The sequence below is a fragment of the Myotis brandtii genome, unplaced genomic scaffold (assembly GCF_000412655.1).
Source record: "Myotis brandtii unplaced genomic scaffold, ASM41265v1 scaffold76, whole genome shotgun sequence".
Lineage (NCBI taxonomy): Eukaryota > Metazoa > Chordata > Mammalia > Chiroptera > Vespertilionidae > Myotis > Myotis brandtii.
Window position 1 is genome coordinate 66,632 of NW_005371037.1, and position 5,608 is coordinate 72,239.

Genomic DNA, 5,608 nt, shown 5'->3' on the forward strand with positions numbered 1-5,608 from the left:
CAATGTTTCTAACTCTCTATCTCTCTCCCTTCCTCTCTCTGTAAAAAAATCAATAAAAATATATTTAAAAAAAAAAAAAAGGTAGATCAATGATGAGAATCCCTGCCCCCAAATGGGGATTGAGCCCACAACCCATGCATGTGCCCTTGACCAGAAATCAAACCCATGACCTCCTAGTTCATGGGCCTATGCTCAACCACTAAGCCACACTGGCCAAGCCCAACTGTATAAATTCTTTAAAATTGTTGCCAAGCTAATGCTGAAATATGATAATTTTTAGTTTACTTTCATTTTCTTAATGGGGAGGTTGAGTGTCTTTCATGTTTATTATCTATTTAGAATTGCTCTTTCTGAATGGCCTATTTATATTCATCACTCAGTTTTTTTATTGGGTTGTTTGTATTTTTTATATGTGTCTTAGCAGTAATAGTGGTAGTCGTAACCCTTTATATGTTAGAGTCATTACAAAATTTACCTGCTAATCTGGCATTTATCTTTTGACTTTGCTTTTGATATCTTCTGCCATAAAATTACATGTATATATAGATGAATTTTAAAAATGATTTCTTTTATAGCTCTCAGATGTTCTGCCTTGATCAGAAATTCTTTACAAACCCTAGGTTGTATAAATAGTCTCTTAAATTTTCTTCTTAAGATTTCTATGGTTATTTGTTTTCCTTTTGGGTGTTCAATTCAACTGGATGTAGTATTTGTATTGGCTTTGAAGCTCGAATTACTACATTACATTCTGCTGTAAGAATAATCTGTTTTGCTATCACAGTTATTAAATAAAACATCCTCTTCACATCAAATTAAAATACTTTCATATTAAAATGAAGAAGCAATTGTTAAGATTAAGATATACTACACCATATCCAAAAGCTGCTAAGAATGATCTGAAAGGGATATATTAATAGATTATGAGATAGAAAATATAGCAGGATGCCAGTGGGACCCAGAGGGACTGGGATCCAGAAAAGGGTAAAGGTCTGGGTCACCTCATCTCTCCTGACACATGGGAAGCTGGGGGTATGGGCACAGTCAAAGGCAGTGTGGCAGATACGCTGGACAGCAGATGAGGAGCTCTTGTTTAAAGCTTTCATTTTCCCAGAAAAAGCAGGATATCATCTACTCCTGGGAGAGGACGGGGAAGGGAAAGAGGGTGAAAGATGCATGTAGATTTAAGGAGAGAGAGGAATGTAGGAATTATATTATTGCAGAGTGGGAAAATAAAGAATTAGGGAAGTGTAAGAGGACTAGTAGGCAAAATTAAAGGCCCAAGAAGATTTTTGTGGTAATTGGTTTAAAATGAGAATTCTTCAGAGGTTATATGGTTTTGTTTTTTTTTTTTGCCAGCAAAGGTAGCTGATAAATTGAATTTTAAAATTTTAGTAAACTTACATTTCACCTTTTTTTCCTAAGCAGCCATTTATTAATTTATCTTTATTGTTAAAGTATTATAGACATCCCCCCCCCCCTTTTTTTAAATCTTCACCTGAGGATATTTTTTCCATTGATTTCTAGAGAGTGGAAGGGAGGGAGGAGGGGGAAAGGGAAAAAGGGGAGGGAGGGGATGAGAGAGAAACATGTACGTGACATCAATTGGCTGCCTTCCTGGGAGGTACATGCCCCGGGAATGGAACCTATGACCCTTTGGTCTGCAGGCTGATGCTCTAACCACTGAACCAAACAGGCCAGGGCTAGATGTCCCTCTTTTCCCCCCCATTGCCCCCTCCATCCAGTTCCCGCCCCACCCCAGACCTTTGCCACCCTATTGTTTATGTTCATAGGTAATGCATATATGCATATAAGATCTTTGTTTAATCTCTTCCTGCCTCCCCAACCCCCCTACCACCCTACCCCTGCCCCCACCAGGCCTATCACACTATTGTAATTATGCTTATAAGCATATACATTCTTTGATTAATCTCTTCCCGAGCCCCACCCTCATCCCCCTTCCCTGTAAGATTCATCAGTCTGTTCCATGCTTCATGTCTCCAGATTTATTTTGTTTGTCAGTTCATTAGATTCCACATATAAGTGATATTATATGAAAAGAAATCATCAACATAATGAAAAGGGATCCCACTGTATGGGAGAACAATATTTGCCAATGATATATCTGATAAGGGGTTAATTTCCAAAATATATAAAGAACTTATACAACTAAACAAAAGGAAGACAAACAATCTAATTAAAAAATGGGCAAAGGACCCAAATAGACACTTCTCCAAAGAGGTCATATAGATGGTCAAGAGACACATGAAAAAATGCTCAAAATCACTAATCATCAGAGAGATGCAAATTAAAATAACAGTGAGGTATTACCTCACACCTGTCAGAATGGCTACCATCAACAAACCGACAAATGACAAGTGCTGGCGAGGATGTGGAGAAAAGGGAACCCTAGTACACTGCTGGTGGGAATGCAGACTGATACAGCCACTACGGAAAACAAAGTGGAGTTTCCCCAAATAATTAAATATGGAACTGCTAGTTGACCCAGTGACCCCACTTCCAGGTATATATCCTAAGACTCTGAAAACACGAATCAGAAAGAATTATGCACCCCTATATTCATAGCAGCGCTATCTACAAGAGCTAAGATCTGGAAACAGCCCAAGTGCCCATCAGTCAGTGAATGGGTAAAAGGCTGTGGTACATTTATACCATGGAACACTATGCAACTGTAAAAAAGGATCTCCTTCATCATTGATGTTTCTTTCTCTCGCTCCCTATCCCTTCCTTTGTGGAATCAATAAAAATATATTTAAATAAAAAAAAGGCTCTCTTACCCTTTGAGCCAGCATGGAGAGACCTGGAGAGTATTATGCTAAGTGAAATAAGCCAGTCAGAGAAAGGCAAGTGTCACATGCTCTCACTTATAAATGGAATCTAAGTAACCATTTAAGTCAAAGGCTTTATAGTTTCGTTTATTAGCACTTTAAAATCACAAATAAAAACAGTGTTTACTTTCTTTTCCTTATTAATACTTTCAGACCATTTAAGTCAAAGCTTTTTAATTTTGTGAACTGATTATATGTTGATGTTATTTAACTGTGGTTGATGATGAAAAGATTAGGTGGTAGGCTAGCAGTTAAATGAATCCGGGTGATTGGCTCGGGGCCGATAAGGGCAGTTGGAATATAAAAGCAAGAAGTATTTGCTGTAATTGCGTCACACCTTGCCATTGTTACTTCATTCCTCCACTTCACAGTGCATCAATCATTCATTCATTCAACAAATACTTACTCGGCACCTATTATTTGCCAGGCACTGTTCTATATGCAGAGGATACACCAGTGAACAAGAGAGACAAGGTTCCTGCTTTCCTGGAACTTATGTTCTAATACAGGAAGATAGACAATAATAATAAAAAATAATATTAATTATAATAATAGCCAACATTTATTTAACAAGTACTGTTTTCTGAGACAGTTTACGTGCTTTACAAGTATTAATCCACTAATTCTTATAATAACATTATGAAGTACAAACTAGAATTATTCCCGTTTTACACATGTGGAAACTGAGGGCACAGAAAGGAAGAACAGCTTGCCTAAGATTACACAGCAAAGAAAGGGCAGAACTGGAATTTAGAACCAAACCAGTCAGGCTATCGCTCTCTTTCCCTTTAATGACTTTTCTACGCTGGCTCTCAGACAAGACACAAAGCAATACACAAATAATAGGTTTCGTAGTATGAAAAACAAAGCAGGGTAAGGTGGTGGTATATGTGTGTGCAAATATGGGGGGCAAATTTAGATGCCAGGGAAAACCTCACTGAGGAAGTGACATTTGGACTGAGACCTGAAGGGCCCTAGTAGCTATTCTGGGGCACAGGCAGCAGAGAAAAGCTCGTGTAAAGAAATCTGTCCTTGTGTGTGAGACAGAAACGCCTGCTTGGCTGTGGCTAGACCTTAAGTGTGGAAGATAGTGACCGATTAGAAAAGCCAGGGCGACAGGCAGGCCAGGCCACGCCAGATGGATCCTCGGGCCGCATTAAAAAATGTAATCATTGTTCTAACTGCAATGGATCTCTATGCAGGAGATAACACTACCCGATTCATAACTTTAAAAGGCCCCTCTTGCAGCTCTCTGCAAAACTGCAGGTAGGACACAAGTGCAAGCAGGAACATCTCCTAGGAGGCAGTTACAATCCAGGCGGAAAATGGTAGCGGCTTGGACTAGGGCAGTGACAGCGGAACAAAATTTAGGGTAAATTTGCAAAGTTGCATTGGCAAGACTTGCAAAGGGACCGGACAGTGAAGAGTGACTGAAGAGGAATTTAAGTAGGAGCCTCCAGACTGGGGGCTGAGTTACCAGTGCGATGGTAGTGTCCCCAGGGGGATGTGTAAGGGGAGGGGAGAGATACCTTCAGCAAGGAAAATCAATACTGACATTTTTGAACTTTATGGAAGAAAGGACTTTTTCTACTTTTTTTTCCCCACTTAAAAAGTTTCAAATAAGAGTTCTGGGTGGTGGTGGGGGGGAGCATCCTAATGTTCAATTTTATGAGCTCTTTTACATTAGAAACTTGAGGGAGTTGAATTTTCAATTGTTTAGCAAAATAATTTATTGAGCATCTACTCTGGTCACACACTGTGCGATGAGATAGCATGATAAACTAAGCAAACAAGACCCCCCAGCTCGCAGTGTGTCTGGGGGGCCGGAGCGGGGGAGGAGAGGGAAGGAGGACTGATCTCTCCCCTGTTCGCTGCCTTATTAAAACTTCACCTACTGCGCGAGGAGCCATCTTATCACGGCAGCTCGCGCTCCTGGCAGTTGGGCCCACCGCTCCCAACGCCCGAAGCCAAGTCATACATGAATGAATCTCTAAATCGTGACACCACCCCTCCCGCTAGAACTCAGGTTTTTTTAAACATAAAATTTTAGCAAACAATACGAATACAACCTTTGCTCTGAAGGCTAATATTTTTTTTTTTGCAGGAATGGTACCTTTATAAAGATCGTGGTTGCCCCCGTACTTATTTGTTCTTTCTTCATATCCACTTAAATGAAAATACTAGTGTTTCCGTAGCCCAGCCCTCTAGGCTGGTTGGGTCTAGCTCTGGAGAGAGGCAGCAGGAGCCGTTGGATTTAAACAGTTGGGAGGAATCCTTTTCTACGCTCCCTCTCGCTAGCCGGGGACGTGGTGGCGGCTACCCGGGGCTTTCCGTCCACGCAGTACCGGAATGAAGGAGTCTGGGAGGGGGTCGGGGAAGGAAAAGACGGAAGAGACATTAAGTAATTGGTTCTTGAAGGTATAAAATGATGTTTAAGATCAGCTCTAAGGCACCGAATTCAAACGACCGCCCCCTCGGCCGTTTCGGCCCCGCCCCTCGCTGACGTCACGCCGACTTCCCCTTCGGCCCCCGCGGATTGGTCGCTTCCTCCGCCCCTGAAGGGCGGCCAAAGGGCTCGGCGTTCACTTCCGGGTCTTGGGCTCTGGCCCCGGATGCAGAGGATTCTGGGAGCCCGAGAGTCGATGGAAATGTCTGTGTGATCTTCGGAGGCTGCAGAGTCGGAGGGACGAGAGCAGGTTGTCTTTCTCGTCCGAGTGGGGCGGGAGGGGCGGTTGGGATCGGAGCCGCGGGCGGAGGGCCCT

The 5,608-nt window shown here is 42.0% G+C and overlaps 2 protein-coding genes across 2 annotated transcripts in view; one reads left to right on the forward strand and one right to left on the reverse strand.

Moving 5' to 3' along the window:
- Positions 1-5,327, reverse strand: part of KDM4D (lysine (K)-specific demethylase 4D) — a 37,277-nt gene extending 31,950 nt beyond the window's left edge. The window contains exons 1-2 of the mRNA XM_005883073.2: positions 4,960-5,327; positions 3,253-3,346 (exon numbers count right to left, since the gene is read on the reverse strand). The gene's annotated coding sequence lies outside the window, so the exon portion shown is untranslated. The remainder of the gene's footprint in view (positions 1-3,252; positions 3,347-4,959) is intronic.
- Positions 5,328-5,421: 94 nt separating this feature from the next.
- The window catches only part of CWC15 (CWC15 spliceosome-associated protein), a 13,861-nt gene continuing 13,674 nt past the window's right edge, over positions 5,422-5,608 (forward strand). Inside the window, exon 1 of the mRNA XM_014530672.1 lies at positions 5,422-5,542. The gene's annotated coding sequence lies outside the window, so the exon portion shown is untranslated. The remainder of the gene's footprint in view (positions 5,543-5,608) is intronic.